Below are 16954 nucleotides of genomic sequence, written 5' to 3' on the forward strand. Positions count from 1 at the left end.
GCATTGGAAAAAACAAATAACATTTTTTCAAGGAAGATCCAAAAAGTGTCAATCCATGATAACTTTTTTTGTCGTTCAAAAAGTAGAAATAAAACGCGGAATAGAGTACCTATGTTGCAATAACATGTGAAGCATTTAAATATTGGTAACTAACTGGCCCGGCAAACTTTGTCTTGCCGTCTTGTGGAGGTTTGACAACTGTTGAGCTCAAAATAGCGCCGCACTCTAGATTGGTTTCATTTTAGATCCTGTTGATTTTCTTTCCAGTTCATGAAAAATCAGGAATTTATCAATTTTCTTACTTTTCTAGTTGATTTTCGTAGCTTCTTATACATATAAACATAGCCATCACGAATACGAATCAAACCATGCAAGAGCCATCCTGAATGGTTCATCCGTTCTTGAGTTTTGTTGCCTCAAAGGAACTTCAAACTCATTTATATATATATATAGATAGATAAACGTTCAAAATTTCATTCAATTCGGTTCACTGGTTTCCGGGATATGAGAGCTCAAGATTTGGTTGCTAAAAAATAACGTTTTACGAGAAGGGTTCTAACTTCGTGAAAGATTAATCAATCGAACTCAAATTTGTACCAATGATGCACATATAATAGGTTGACAAACAGTCAAAATTTGAGAATTTTTGATGCACTATATAAAAAGTTAAAGCATGTTGAACTTTTTTGTGAGAGAAAAAAAATGCCTATCCCAAACATTTTGGCCACCCCCTGTAGGTCATTCGTAATTGAATCGTCCGCAATTTTGTCAAAATCTCAGATATGATTTGAAGTTTCAGGAAAATTATACTTTATCTTTACTTTATCTATTTCTAATAAAAATACTTTCAACTGAAAAAACTGGCAATTACATGTTTAGACAAGATCTATGGAAGAACGTCTAGATTGGCATTTTCAATAATTATGTTTCCTCCACATTAGTTGCATCATAAGTAACCCGAATTCTTTTTCGATACTTCCAGAAAGTCCTTCTGAGAATCATGACGTTCCTTCTGGAGGCACTTCTGAACATTTTTGGATTGCCTAATTTCATCTTCTAAAAATTACCCACTTTCATCTCTACTTCCTTATACTATGAGTAGAAAAAGACCGATATAGCCATAAAATGATTAAGTTATTTCTACAAAGTTTTCGTCTGAAACATTTTTAGAATATCCTGTTGGGATTTTTTTCGAAAATTTCTTGTCAGATTCCTACAGATTTCTCCTCCAAATGAAGTTTTCTCTTCTTCTCGGATTGCTCTAATTGATTTTGTTGTGTGTTCCTAGTACAACCGTCTAAGATGCTAAAAGATTTTTTTTGAGACAAAAAAAAGCAAGCATTACTGAATGATTTCAGGATGTTTCAGAGATCTCTTAGATGGAACTTCTTCTCAGAAAGAATTAGGCATTTGATAAGGATTTTCTTGAGGAATCCCAAAAGAAGTTTCTAATGAAATCCTATAACTTGAAGAAGCTTTGCAAGGCGGAGTACAACGAAAACGAAACCGAAGAACACGAAATGCCTGATCAAAACAAACATGAAAAAGTGATTGTAAACACACACACACACACACACATACACACTCGCGATCGGGAAAGATTTTATTTACTCACACCAAAACACTAAAGATCTCACATACACTCTGGAATAGGAATCAGAAAAGAGCCAAAAAGCAATGGTGCTAGATCAAGTGCCGGGTACCAGATTCCAGCTCAGCCTAAACAAGAGCTTTTCCACGGTTAGGCTTACACCGACACCGTCCGTTTTGGCGAGGAAGTAAGTAAGTACACGGAGAGTTTTACAGTAAGGAAATATTAAGTTTTTTAAATTTGCGTTTTTTAAAACAGAAACTCTGAACCGACATTTACACGTTCCACAGAACCACACTGGACGAAAAATCTGTAAAATTCGATAAAAATTAAAAAGTTTGTAATTTTGTCTAATTGATTTAATAAATAATCTTTTAGAGTCCCAGAAGAAGGTGTTAAACGGACCGAAACGTCGGACAAGATAAAATAGCAGTATTTTTATTTTTGTCAAGACTGGTAAGCCATCCTCCGAGAGTAAAAATTCAACAGTCGAAAATAGTCAACAAGTATACCAACTGAAGACCTGTACCAAGCGAAGCATGAAGGTTGCACATCATACGAAGGATTGCATTCATTCATGGAATCGTAAACTAGGACATCGAGATCCGGAAGCGATCCAGTGAGTTGTCCGTGAAGGTTTGGTGAAAGGCGTATCCATCAAGAAATGTGACGTCCAACAGACCTGTGAGTGCTGCGCTGAAGTGAAGATTGCACGGAAGCCGTTCCCGAGAAAGACGGAGCGACAATCGAAGAAGATTCTGGGTCTGGTTCATACGGACATCTGCGGACCTATGAATATTGTGACGCCGGGCGCGTCAGGATATTTCCTGACACTCATAGACGATTACAACCGCTATACGGTTGTGTATTTTCTGAAGTGAAAATCTGAAGTGACAGAAGTAATCGAGGAATACGTTGCCATGCTTCGGAACCGACTTGGACGAAATCCTACTGTCGGACCAGGGTGGTGAGTATAAGGCGAAGCGTTTGGGGCAATTCTACCGAGATAACGGGATTGTTCCGCAGTACACAGCAGGTTACTCGCCACAACAAAATGGTGTTGCGGAACGCAAGAATCGGACGATAGTGGAGATGGCTCGCTGTATGTTACTGGATGCAAAACTCGGACATCGTTTCTGGGCCAAAGCAGTAAATGCAGCTGTGTATTTGCACATTTTTGGAAACACAGCCATCGTGCATGTTCCGGCCGAGAAACGGGGGAAGCTGGATCCGAAGGGAAAGAAGCTGACAGTTGTTGGGTATGCTGACAACCACAAAGTTTTTCGGTTCATTGACCCGGACACTGACAAGATAATCATCATCCATGATGTGCATTTCATGGAAGATCAGAAAGCAGATAATTTCCCCAAGAGTCCGGTATCATCGCAAATTGTGGAATAAGGGAACGTCCATAAATTACGTCACGCTTTGAGGGGAGAGGGGGGGTTCATCAAAGTGTGACAACCCATACAAAAGTTTTAGAGGTCCCATACAAAAAGTGTGACATAGGGGGAGGGGGGGGGCAGAAAATAATTGATTTTTGCGTGACGTAATTTATGGACGCTCCCTAAGAAGCTGAAGTCGTTCAATCCTGAAACTAATGGAGATGGGGAAGTTTCTTTTGAAGAAGGCAACGTTAATAACACCCTGGTTGAGGAGGAGTCTGAGGATACAGATTCCAGCTTTTACGATACCTCGAATGAAGACGAAGCTGATGGAGGAGATACGTCAGCGCGTCGGCCAATGCTTAGCACAAGAGGTGTATTGCCACAACGATATCGAGAGACCACTGGTATGGTGCGAAAGCTAACTGACGAGCCGAGGACATTCAATGAAGCCATGAAAGGACCTGAAGCGGAGTTGTGGAAGGCAGCTATGGACGATGAGATGACGTTGTTGAAAGAGAATGGCACATGGCAGCTGACGGGTTTACCATCGGGGACGCAAGGCGGTTGGCTGCAAATGGATCTTCAAGCGGAAACTAAACGAAGATGGAAACGTGGTAAGATATACATGTAAAGCCCGTCTTGTCGCTCAAGGATTCCAAAAGTTCGGGACAGACTATGACGAAGTCTTTGCTCCAGTGGTTCGTCAGGTCACTTTCCGGGTGCTGCTGACGGTTGCCAGCCAACGAGGAATGGTCGTGAAGCATGCAGATGTGAAAACCTGAATGGAAAACTGGAGGAATTAATTCATGCGACAGCCACCCGGATACGAGGACGTATCCCGTGTGTTCGCTTCAATAATCCCTATACGGACTGAAGCAGGCTGGCCATGTTTGGAACAAGAAATTCGATCAAGTATTGAAACTGATGAAGTACTAGCAGTCCAAGAACGATCCATGCTTGTACATAAGACGCGACGGAAAACGATAGATACGTACTTGGTGATTTATGTGGACCACATGGTAATTGCCTGCAACGATGACGAGGAGTATGAAGGAATGATAAAAACCCTGAACAGACAGGAGATGCTGTCGAACAACCACCAATACGCCAGCCTTATTGGAAGTTTGCTGTACGTGGCGGTAAACACCAGACCGGATATTTCCGTAAGCGTTTCAATCCTGGGCAGATCGGTGAGTGCGCCAACCTAAGTAGATTGGATTGAAGCAAAGCGGAATCTCCGATACTTCAAGCTTACCATGTACCACTAACTTGTTTTGGAAAATGGCGAACGCAACCTGGAAGAATACTGGAGTTTGTCGAGGAGGAGTGTTGGAAGCGATGCGACTGGAAAACTTTAGTAGACTATGGTTAGTTGATATTGATGGAAACCCAGGCGCAGCGGACACGGTTTTACTTCCGTTCGACCGGATTATATCTCTCCCGGGGTTCACGTGATAACGGCGAAGAAAGATTACACGGGTTTTTCTTTGCGAAGCAACTTTACTTCATCACGGACTAGTAAATTAGTCTATGCTAGTACGGACTAACAATAACAAACATTTATAGATGCAATTCATTGGCATTTCTGCTTCGTCAGCTGTCTCATAATTCCACATACACATATACGAACACATAGTCATCGTCAGTCGCCGTCATTAACCAGGGGGCTGTCACTACTATACTCCAACAGATATGACATTAGTTAGATATGTACACGGGAAAAAATCTGCACGCTGATATAAACTGATTGGCACTTGGATTCGCACTACTGTTCAATATATTCGATATCAATTGAATATCAGTTGCAAAAGAACATCCAATATCTCTTCAATATTAATGGAACTTCACTTCAATTCGCGGTTGAGAATGTTTTGATTTCGAAACAAGAATTAAAAAAAAATGTATGCCTGCACCCAGATTCGATACCAGGACCTTGAGCGTCATGATTGTCTGCTCTGCCACTACACCACAGAGAACAGACATCCAGGCTAGAACAAATTTCATTCGGAAAGTTGTGTAAGGATTTGAATCTTTACTCGAGTAAGGTTGCAAACCAATACACGATGACAACACTAACGCCACCAAACACCATATTGCCACAGTCAGTGGTGAATTGAAACATTTCAAGTGGTGAATTAAATTAGTATGGGAAATTAACCGATTGCAGCGCCACGCTATTGCCACTTGTGTTGCCGATTTCAAATGGCCGTTAAATTCCTTACACAGTTTCGGAACTGGACTTGGATGTCTGTTCTCTGTGATCGTACTGCTTTGTACATTAGTGCGAATCGAAATGATTTTCAGTTTATTTCTCCGTTGGGTTTGTTTTGGTTCTCAAATCAACACTGACAGCATTGCGAATTAAAAGAAAAAGCTTTTCGGATCATGTTGATAGGGATGTTGAATAGTTGAGGGATTTTTCCCTTGAATCGTGTAAAATAAAAAATGTGTTCATTCTGTAAAATAAAATAAAAATGTGTTCATTCTGTTTGTTGCGGCGAAAATCAGCCATTCTACCCTTTCTCAAATGGCAAAAGCAGCCATATGCTGTTAGCCTCACTGTAAAAAGATAAAAGAGAAACGGCCATAGTAGTAACAGCATCAAGTGCGCTGATGGCTAGTGTGGCATACCAGTTTAGCACCCTATGCGCAGAGATGCGAATCTTCAGCATTCGCGCATCATCGAACACCGCGACCCAACCGCGACAACAATATTCGCGCTCCATCAGACATCGCGACTTCGCGACGTCGCGACGCACACGTCGTCGGTCGTCAACGACACGAAGACTCGAGCCGGTCGGACAGGAGAGACCGCGCCGCCGACGATCGCCCTCTTTCGCATCGCAGCAACCGGGCGGCAAGCACGTGTCATCCAAAACAGGCTGGAGGCAACTTTGCGGCAATCGGCCGAAACTGTAGTGCGGAAATTTACAGCTAGAAATCCTAGTAAATTTGTGAGAATTTATAAAAGAGTAAATCAGATCCGGATTGAACCGAAGCCGATAATAATTGTTGCTAGGTCGGAGATAAATCACTGAAGAATTGTGAGTAGTTTAAGAACTATTATTGTACAATCGATGAAATAAAACAAACTATTTTAGTTTTAGCTGATACAAGCAACCACCAGTGTACTTCATCAGCTCAAAGAAATCCAGTACAACTCTCCCAAGGCAACACTGTTCTTGCCCACTGTAAACAAGGTTGTTTCAATACTACGACTACAGCCAAGGCCGGATCTAAAGGGGAGCCGGCCCCCGGGCCCCCACATTTTAGGGCCCCCCACAAAAACCTTTTTTGGTTGCTAACATTAGCTTTATTTTTCATATTGCTCAAGTACTGTTCGAAAATAAGGAAAAACATTTTTGGTTATCTCTCAGAAGGGCCTCCACATCCGCTTGGGCCCCGGACCCCACAATCATCAATCCGGGCCTGACTACAGCCCACCTACGGTTTAGAGTTGATGCTCTGCTGCCGTGGTCGTGGTTTCAGAAGCAGCTGAACTTTCTTGAGCGTTTCCATAAATTTTAAACTTGAACTTGTTAATGAAGAGAGTTAGTGGTACATTTCTTTTCGTTTCAGAGAGCGAGTATAGGCGCTTAAGCCTTAGGCATTAGAGCCAGGGCACTCGAGGTAAATATCAGTGTCCCATCCCAGGACATCGCGCTGATGTGGGGTGATACACAAATTATGTCACGCAAAAATCGACTTTTTTCAACCTCCCCTCCCCCCTATGTCACACTTTTTGTATGGGACCTCAATATTTTTGTAAGGGTCGTCACGTTCTGCAAAACCCCCCTCCCCCCTAAAAGCGTGACGTGATTTGTGTACGACCCCTGTGGAGTGTGCATTAACTTTCTTAGTGACGCCACTTCCACCTACCGAGCCATTACATACAAAACCCATTCCCCTAAAAATGAAACGGTTGGTACGGTTGTCCCCGTTTCTTCAATTATCGAATTCAAAAACATGCGTACATCATGTTATTCATAAGTGGGTAACCTGATAGCCGTAAATTTTTGAATTATCTCCAAACCCATTAGTCTGCACAGTGGGCCTGGCCATTTTAATATCTGTATCATATTATAGCTGTTGACGGGGAGCAGAGATAGGCACGAGACACTGTGTTCTCAGCAGCACAAAAAACACGATAGTTGGTGCAGTACAGCTTTAAACTGTAAATGTATTCGATTATTACAAGTTGGAGGTTGGGGGATTTTACATTTGCATGACTTTCAGTGTATGTGCGTGATCAAATTATCACTGCTCGACCCGATTCAGCTAGCCTGATCCTAGCTGTAAATCGAGTTGTGTACTAGGATAGTGTAATAATACAGTTCTAACTACTAACTTTAGGCTTTAGGTTTTAACCCCTTCAAGAAACTGTAATTTTAATAGATTTTAAGTAGGATTTTTAACAATTTAGGTTTCGAATTCATGACAACTTACAGTACTTAATGGAGTTATAATAAGTTTTGAAAAAAAGTTGGAAAGCTCACAAATCTGGTAGATTTCAATTACTCGTTGCTCAATTTGCTACTCGTCACCATTGTCTTCCTCGAAATCTGATTCGTCATGGTCACACGCCTACGTTCTGTCCACGGTTCTGTCATATCTTCCATCGACAGATCAGCTTCGCGGTTTAGCTAAGAGAGGTCCCCCGACAGCACGCTTGAGGCAGGGCTGCCAGCGGCAACAATAGCTGATTTGCAGCAAATATTAATGCTGACAAGAAAATAACAGAAGAAATTCTGTTATTTCCAGGATACTTTTCAATACTGGATGTTAAAGCGCTAGAATAGAATAGAAATCCTGTAACTCAAGAATAAATTCCCGAAAGTATTCTAGATGGACTACAAAAGGAATATTACAAAACACTCAATATTCCAGAATATATCTGCCCAAAAATTCTTGAGGAGTTATAAAAGGACCTTTGAATAATGCAAGAATTATTATCTAGAGGAATACAAGAAGCACTTCTTGAAAAACAAAATCTCACAAAGAACCGCAGAAGGAATTTCAGAAGAATCCGCACGATACATCTCGTATGGAATTTCTTGAGGAATCCTAGAAAAAAAAGTTGAAGGGATTCCAGGAAAAAAAAAATCTTTCAAATGGAAGTCTAGTAGGATCTGTTTTCTGGTATTTCTGTTCTGGAAATCAAAAATATTTCTCTTGATAAACTTCGAGATATTTTTAGTAAACGAGAGGATGTAAATTCTCTATGTTGGGTAGTGGCTATGGTTATGACAGCTCAGATTAATCTTCAGCATAAAATAAAAGCTTTGGTCCAAGAACCTTACTTTCGTAGGGGGATTTCTATGTGGATGTAATGCTTTAATTAACACCTATATGGTTCCGCATTCTGCGTTAGACTCGATGTTTGCTACTTTTAGTAAAATTGAAATGGCAATCTCGCGTGTCATGCCTCGAGCCCCAAAATGTTTTGATAAAACTGCTTGTTTGCAGCCTTGCTATTCCCAAATCTTGGTGGGATTATACTGTCAAGTTTATTTCGTAAGTGGATAATGCATCGTATGAAGATCAGACCTATCAATTTGACCTCTTTCTTCTGAAATGATTAGGACGCTTTGTCGAGCATCACACACGTGATGTTTTTCTGGCAAACATGCCTCTCCATGGGAACCAGCATGCTTACCAAAATGGAAAGTCCACTGTAATTTGTTTACACATTGTTGTTTACGATATCGGAAAAGCATTCATTCAAAAACAATTCTATTTTGGTGTTTTCTTGGATTTCCAGGATATTTTTGAACACGTACCTTTTGATTCCATATTGGAAGCCGCATGAATTGTCCTATTTATCTTTCGATGATTTTCCATTGGATTTACCAAATGCTCAAAAACCAACATCTCTTCTCGGCACTACTTCAAAACAGCGATTAGGAAATTGAGTGTTTGTGGATGCCCCCATGCGGGAGTCTTGCCATCACTTTTGAGGAATCTCGTAGCAGTAACACAATTGAGATAACTCAATGTGGTTTTCCTACTTATGATTTTGTCCATCACAAGCCTCAACAGGCTGCTTCATTTGTATATTTTAACTGAGAATCCGACTGTGAAACTTTGAATCATTTGATATGTAACTACCCAGTTTTTACGCAACTGCGTTTCCGAGTACTCGGTAAACACTTGATTAAGTGAAACTGACCAAAGAATCTTCAAGATGTTCTGTTGTTCTGAACCCGTTGTGGCAAGTAGCTATATGCTTACTTTACGCTTTATGCGTTTTTTACAGTGCCCTTTTCAGGGCGCTGTTTGAACCCGTTGTGGTACGCTTATGCGATTATGTCGACCCTATTCCCTTACCTTCCCTTTCCCCATCCCATCCCTTATTCCTTCCTTCCCTCTCCCTCAGATAAATGATGAATAGGCTCGTATTCATGGCGATGGCAAAAATTTCCCAAATGGAGGAGAACGTGCCTCTGGAGCCGACCTACTGATACCTAATACCTGAAGTTGTAGAAAGTTCTACGACCTCTCAGGCCTAGGTGTCAAAGGGATATGGATGTTGCTCTAGGTGTTGTTAGTGGGAGGGTACTTCAAAGGATGCGGTTGGGCAACGTTCAGGCACACCATTATTAGACTGCTTAGTTATTTGCCCAATAGGGTAAAAGGGTATAATGCGCCCCACCGGGGCAAAACGCCCCCCTTCATTTTCTAGCGATTCAAGCGCTTTTCGCATGCGTGATCGATTAGAAATCTCAAATATTGAAGAATAATTGCCATCAAGCTGGTCCGTTAGTGGATTGGTACAGAAAAGCAATAAAAATATCAAAAAGTCTGAAATCGAGGCTTTTGTATTAGTTTGTTCGAATGTTGAAATCTGAATGTTAATTGTATTTTAAATCAACTGTGGTCAAAATGGGCGGCGGGCGAAAACTTGAGCTGTGAGTACAAATGTAGGCAACCTGGTAGCATAATGGGTGGTTGTTTGCTACCAAGGATAGGCAACATGGAGTAAGGACGAAGGAACATATGGAAAGGATGGAATGAAGGGCATTTTAAGGCTTGAGGCGATCGCCATGATCACTTTGAAAACGGCGTTCGTGTGTGATAGAAGTGAGTTTCTTTTAAAAGTGGCTTTGAATAGTTTTTCGTTCTGTGAATCTGCATAATTGAAAAAAAAACAGCCTACGTTCATTCAGGTATGCCCTAATTACTGGCCTTGGTAACACTAGTTCCTAATTCCTAATTACCTTACCTATCAGGACCTTTTTGACCTACCTTTTTGGTACCGTCACTGAAGCGCCACCTCACTATCCACACGATTCGGCCTAGATCGGTTTACCGGTCTACGCCTAATCGTAAAAGACCTGACTCTCTGGTCACCGCAACCGGCCTTGTGAGAGTTCCTCGGACTGTTAGTCCTAAACGTCAAGGAGGACCCTTCTCGGCGTGGCCAATACGGTCTCGTCCGTGGTCCGTCGATCTTGCCAACGAAGGAAGACGCCGTAGCCAAGCTCAGGTCACGAAAGTGGCCCTACAGCAGTGGAACGCCATCCCACTTGCCAACCAGACCGCCAGACCCGCCATTCCAGTCGGCACGAAACAATAGGGACCGACACCGCCAGCCGCCATTGCCGTTAGCAGCCATCAGCGAGCGCTCGCCAGCACATCACCGGTACGTACCCAACGATCCTGATCTACCACAAACCGCCATAGCCCAATAAACATTATAGACCACACAGTAGATTTTTAATAAATTTACCTTTTCTCCACCCAAACACATACACTCGTCCATAGCCAAAGAAATACCATAGTTTCCGCACACCTTGATCCGCGTACCACTCCGAATTACCCAGTAGCATGCCGGCCCTGAGACACAGCTCGAGGGGTCTCATGCTACTGAGCTAGTTGATTCGGGAGTCTTGGTTCAGCCACTGGGCCTATTGAGCAATCGGTAAGCCTCAGTAAGTCTCATTCTTTTTTTTTTTTGGATTTCTTAAAAAAATTGCTTTCATTTTCTAAAAAAAAAATGTTTCTATGCTGTTTCGTTCTTGAGTTATGATTATTCGAAGTAAGTAGTGTAAGGAGAAAACAAAGAATTTCCACTTGAGTTTTCCAAGAAAATGGGAGACCCTGAATTTAACTCATTTTTTTTTGTTCATATATCCATGAGCCCTGCCTGTGGAAAAAGTTTCATGAAAATCTGGGACCCTTCGGCCAATCCCGAACGGTAATAAAAAAAATGTCCATACACAATGCCTGTGTTTGGTGTATAAAGTATATACGTCTTTTGACATGGAGGCGCATGTTGTTTTTCGCTGTACTGCATAAAACTATAGAGTAAACCAATACCATGAAGAACGAGAAGCAATACAAAGAAAGGTGATTATTAGAGTGGGTCAACGTTGTATGGAAAATCTTTAAATTTGATCGTATCAACCCGGAACTAAGCTTTTTCAATCTATATTAGCGTCCAAAACAACTGTGAAAAATTTGGGACCGATTGGTTGCGTCCCCGTATTCCGCATTGCGATTGAAATTTGCATGTAAGTTAGTATGGTAACTTAGGCCAAAAATTGAGATTTTATTATTGATGTTATTCCTTTACATGTTAAATGCTAAGCACCACCGGGCAATCTGTTCGTTATAACTTTTTTCACAAGTATCGGATCACTTTGCGGTCTTCGGGAAAGTTTTTCGGAATATCTTAGGCTATACTTTAACGTCATTAGTTAGATCGTTTTAGACAAAAAATGTCAATTTATGAGAAAAATGCAAAAAAGCACGTTTTTCCATACTAAATTCCATACAAATTTCATTCGCAATGCGGAATACGGGGAAGCAACCAATCGCTCCCAAATTTTGCACAGTTGCTTTGGGTTGCTAAAATAAATCGAAAAAGCATTGCTTCAAAAAATCGACTTTGTTGACCCAGTCTAGTGATTATGTTATTGCAGCAGAAAATGAAACGAAACTACGATTACGATGAAGAACAGTAGCGATGATAGTATACAACTTACTCCAAACCAGCGCAAGCTTGTCCGCAGTGCCTCGTACTGTGCTTCTTATGATGTTGACGATTTCATCCGCAACTCCCTTGGGTCTCAGGGTGCCCGACAGATTATCCTGATTGAGACGGGGTCGAAAACTTTGTCTTGGTGAATGAGGGACTCTTGGAATTCATTGACCTGCCCCAGGATGGTACGGTGCATGACTATATGCTTCACACAAGATCTTCACAAGATCACATCTGTATTTTTATGTATCCATTTTAGAATATCAACGCCATGTCGGCTGGAAAACTCACGGTGTCCCAGATATTGCAGAATAAATGAAGCAACATTTACGTCGATAGCACAGGATCAGCTTTGAGCATCTCTGTTGATATGCGATCGACCCCGGGAACCTTGTTGGACTTCATGCTTCGGATGGCTGTTTCAGTCTCCTGCAGGTCAGCCAGGGAATGCACCAACACTCACTTGTCCCGTCTGCAGCAGCGTTCCAACGTACATATTTGGCTGCTCTGGTTGTTGCCCGCTCTATCGTGGCCTTTCTCTGAGCTCCTCAATCTTCCGCAATCATAGCAATCATGATGCAAATACTCTTAAACAACTGGATAGAGTTGATTTCCACCATGGCAGAGCACGAGTTGTGGCTTACTTTGCCCCAATTCTCCATTATTTTCATGTTTCGGTGCTAAATTTTACCAAAAATCATATGAAGATCTCCGTTAACGACTTGTATCTATTAAAAAAAGTTCAATATTTCAGCGAAGATGATCCACAATGAGGGTGGAACATTTTCATGTTGCTCTTATCACCATAATGTCCCATTTTGCCCCATATTCCTTAAAATTAGTTTTTTTTAGATTCTAATGATGTATTCGAAGCTTCCATGCAAATCATAGCAATCATGATGCAAATACTCTTGAAAAAACTAGATAGAGTTGTTTTTCACCATGGAAGAGCACGAGATGTGACCTATTTTGCCCCAATTCACTCTAATTTTGATGTTTCGGTGCCAAATATGTCCAGAAACCATATGAGGGTCTGATGAGCATATGAGGAGCTGATGATCTACATCCATGAAAAACGTTCAATATTGTAGCAAAGATTATCCACCACGAGGATGGAGCATTTTCAAGTTGCCCTTATCACGATAATGTTCCATTTTGCCCCATATTCCTTCAAAACTATGAAAAATTAGTTTTTTCATATATTTTCAAGCTGTTTTCGAAGTTTTCATGCACGATGATCTGGAGGATCAAATCCGAAGCGAATTCGATTTTGTAAGGCGTTTACCTCCGTGCATCCATAAATATCGTCACCATCCAGAATTTATTGAGAGATTAATAAGATGTCAATTTGTTATATGATGGAGTTTCGTTATTAACTTATTGCGAAATTTTACAGCCATATATTGGGTTTCTTGTTGATGTTTAGACTACTGTGATAATTTGAGAATCCACTGAATCATCATTTCCCAGCGACATTTCACACTAATTAAACTGATTTTGTTTACCTGTTGTGCATCCGCCGCCTCTGTGATGAACTCAACGGAACTTGTGTATGCCAGCCGCTGCGAAGTCGTGTGCGAAATTCGACTGTGATGATAATGAATTTCGGCCGAGTCTAAATGGGTGCAAATGTCGCAATACGATGAACTTTATTGATGAGCAGTCAGGGGAAAGGTGCCATAAACGCTACAAAAGTGCGCGTTCGGATCTGGCGCGGAAGACATCTCCAGAGGAGAATTTGTTAGACATTATGCGGATGTCACTAGCGTGGTCTGACCCAAAAATAGCACATCTCGAGGCCTGACCTCGTGCTTCCAAATCTAAAGATAAAAACTTTCAAGCCCAGGTGGAAAGTTTTTATATGGGTGAGAACGATTCGGGAAATACATCCGAATCTGAAAACAGTTATCTTGAAGATTGTTAAGATAATTAAATAAAGTAGGATTAAGCTGTAAATATTTTTTTTTTAATTTTTCTATCTGCTACTGACATGCGGAATTAACTGATTCAATTCAGTTCGATATTCTATAATAAAAACAAGCATCTCGATATTCTATAAACAACAGGGACAGCACGGTGCTCTTTCTAAATCTGTAACAATTTCCAGAAACTTTCAATGCTTCTTCGAGAATCAACAGATCATGTATTTTTTGTTTAAACATATTTCTCAAATTTCATTTTTAAATGTCTGGTATATAAGAAAATGTGTAGGAATTTTATACCATATTTGTAAATAATGTAAGGAAGAGGTTATCATATGATTCTTGGTTAATGAAGCATGAAAATGTTTAAATTTGGCAACGAAACATGAAAATTAGAATGAATTGGGGCAAAATAGGTCACATCCCTTGCTCATCCTTGGTAAAAATAAACTCTATCTAGTTTTATTTAAGAGTATTTGCACCATAATTGCATGTTATTGCATGAAAACTTCAATTTTTCATAACTTTGAAGGAATATGGGGCAAAATGGAACATTATCGTGATATGGGCAACTTGAAAACGCTCCATCCTCGTGGTGGATAATCGTTGCTAAAATATTGAACGTTTTTCATGGATGTAGATCATCAGCGGAGATCCTCATATGCTTTCTGGACATATTTGGCTCCGAAACATCAAAATTAGAGAGAATTGGGGCAAAATAGGTCACATCTCGTGCTCTTCCATGGTGAAAAACAACTCTATCTAGTTTTTTTTAAAGAGTATTTGCATCATGATTGCTATGATTTGCATGGAAGCTTCGAATACATCATGAGAATCTTAAAAAAACTTATTTTAATAGATTTTAAGGAATATGGGGCAAAATGGGACATTATAGTAATATGGGCAACATGAAAATGTTCCACTCTCATTGTGGATCATCTTCGCTGAAACATTGAACTTTTTTGTAATAGATACAGGTCGTTAGCGGAGATCTTCATATGATTTTTGGTAAAATTTAGCACCGAAACATGAAAATAATGGAGAATTGGGGCAAAGTAAGCCACAACTCGTGCTCTGCCATGGTGGAAATCAACTCTATCCAGTTGTTTAAGAGTATTTGCATCATGATTGCTATGATTTGAATGGAAACATCGCAAACTGCTTGAAAATCCATGGATAAAACTATTTTTTTTTTATAATTAATAAGTAGTGTGGGGCAAAATGGGGCGTTATAGTGATTTGGTCAGCACGGAAATGTTCGATTTCATTTGATATCAACCTCTACTATAGTATTTAACGTTTTCCCGGGTTATATGTCGGCTGCAGAGGTTTATCTTTGCTACTTTGATATGTTTTGCATTAAAATAGTGCAAAAAAGGGCAAAATGGAGCGAAATGGGACCTTTCCCGTGGTCTGCACAAAACGAGACCACCACCATTCGATTACTTGTCATTTTTTACATAGAAATAGGTATTTGATGCTTTTCCAAACCAGTTGCGATTTTGGGTCAATTTTTTTCCCATTGTGCGCTGGATCCTGTAACAACGGAATATTTCGAAACTGAATAATAATACCCTGGATTTCAACAAGCCATGTTCCAATTCTTGCCCGTAGTCGATGCAACAATAATGTATGCGAGATATTAATGCTTGAAATCGCGTCTTGGGTCATAAAATAGAGTTAATAAACTATAGAGGACGAATGTCGCTGCTGTTCCCTTTGTTCTCGCTCGCAAACATGTAGGGTATCTATCTGTCAAACTGCATACTTTTTCGCTTTGACACTTATAGCCCGGCCTATCTCCGCCAGCAAGAGATGTTTCGGCAGCGACGCCAGCGACATTCTTCCTCTATAGTTTATTACCTCTATTGGTCATAATGACCCTAATGTACGACAAAGGTTAAATTTTGGTTGAAATTATCCCTTTCGAAAATCGCCTGAATGTAGACTGCATCAGCAACATTAAATATCAATACGTTCGCATCGAAAACCACTATGGTTCCTGTTCAGAGACTCGCTCACTCTCTTCGCTCTCTCGCACATTTAACCAATCAGCAAGCATCAGTGCAACAGACCGTCAGACTCTTGGCGCGCAACACTCGATATCACCCACGTGACGAGAGGCAGCATGCTGCGCTCGTAGCCCGTACGCCTGAACTCCCTCTCGCGCAAGTCTCTTGTCCGAACTGCGCAACAACTTCTCGAACCGCACTAGAGCTCGCGCGCGTTCCTCGGGGGCTTATTGTGGGGTGGTTGCTTGGATGGTTGGTTGAAATTTGAACACGACCCACAATGAGTTGCAACAGCAAGACCCCTTCGATGCCGCCGCCGTTCCGTTGTTGGTTTGATTCGCGCCAACAGCAGCAGCGCAGCGGGGGAAAACACGGAACGTGCCGTCGTCGTCAGTCAACGGTGAGCATTCGACGCATTCGGACGTGATTTCTCTGGTGCAGTTAGCTGCATTCCCAGTACCTATCTTCTCGACGAAACTTCTCGACCTCCGTCCGTGACCCAAGTGTGACGTCTAGGTTCAAGAGGTGACCCCCGCGCGCTTTTCGATCCTTCGATCCTGAGAGGATCGTCAAGTAATTCTAGTCGCAAAAGTGAATTCAACCTCCATTTCGACACCTTTACGTGACTTTCAGGCTTTTTTTTCATTTCGGACAGTGAAAGTGGATTGTTTGCGTTACTCATTTGTTGGTGAATTCGGGGGTGACACACATAAACCGTCGTTCGTTGGCGGCACTTTCAGCAGTCAGTACAAGCGCAAAGCGCGCGCATCCGCATCACTGACAACCAAAGCAGGCCACCTTCGTCCGCGCGTCCGTCCGTACGATCGATCGGTAGTAGTGCTTGCTCGCGCGGTTGCCTGGCTGATCGCGTAATCTGTGACGTGAACTCTCGCGGCGACTACTGCGACGACGACGACGACGATCACCACGCTGAAGACAGGATTGCTGCGTCGATCGATTTGTCCGACCAGGTGCGATCGATATTTGAGTGGAACGCGGCTTCCTTGGTGTGTGTTGGGGTTGGTGTTTTGAAACCACTTGGATCGGTTCGAAAGGAG

At 41.5% G+C, this 16954-nt stretch overlaps 1 protein-coding gene across 1 annotated transcript in view; it reads left to right on the top strand.

Moving 5' to 3' along the window:
• The first annotated feature begins 16181 nt into the window (after positions 1-16181).
• Positions 16182-16954, top strand: part of LOC109426162 (uncharacterized protein DDB_G0284459) — a 197963-nt gene continuing 197190 nt past the window's right edge. Inside the window, exon 1 of the mRNA XM_062858372.1 lies at positions 16182-16421. The gene's annotated coding sequence lies outside the window, so the exon portion shown is untranslated. The remainder of the gene's footprint in view (positions 16422-16954) is intronic.

The sequence above is a fragment of the Aedes albopictus genome, chromosome 3, assembly GCF_035046485.1.
Source record: "Aedes albopictus strain Foshan chromosome 3, AalbF5, whole genome shotgun sequence".
NCBI classification, from domain to species: Eukaryota; Metazoa; Arthropoda; class Insecta; order Diptera; family Culicidae; genus Aedes; species Aedes albopictus.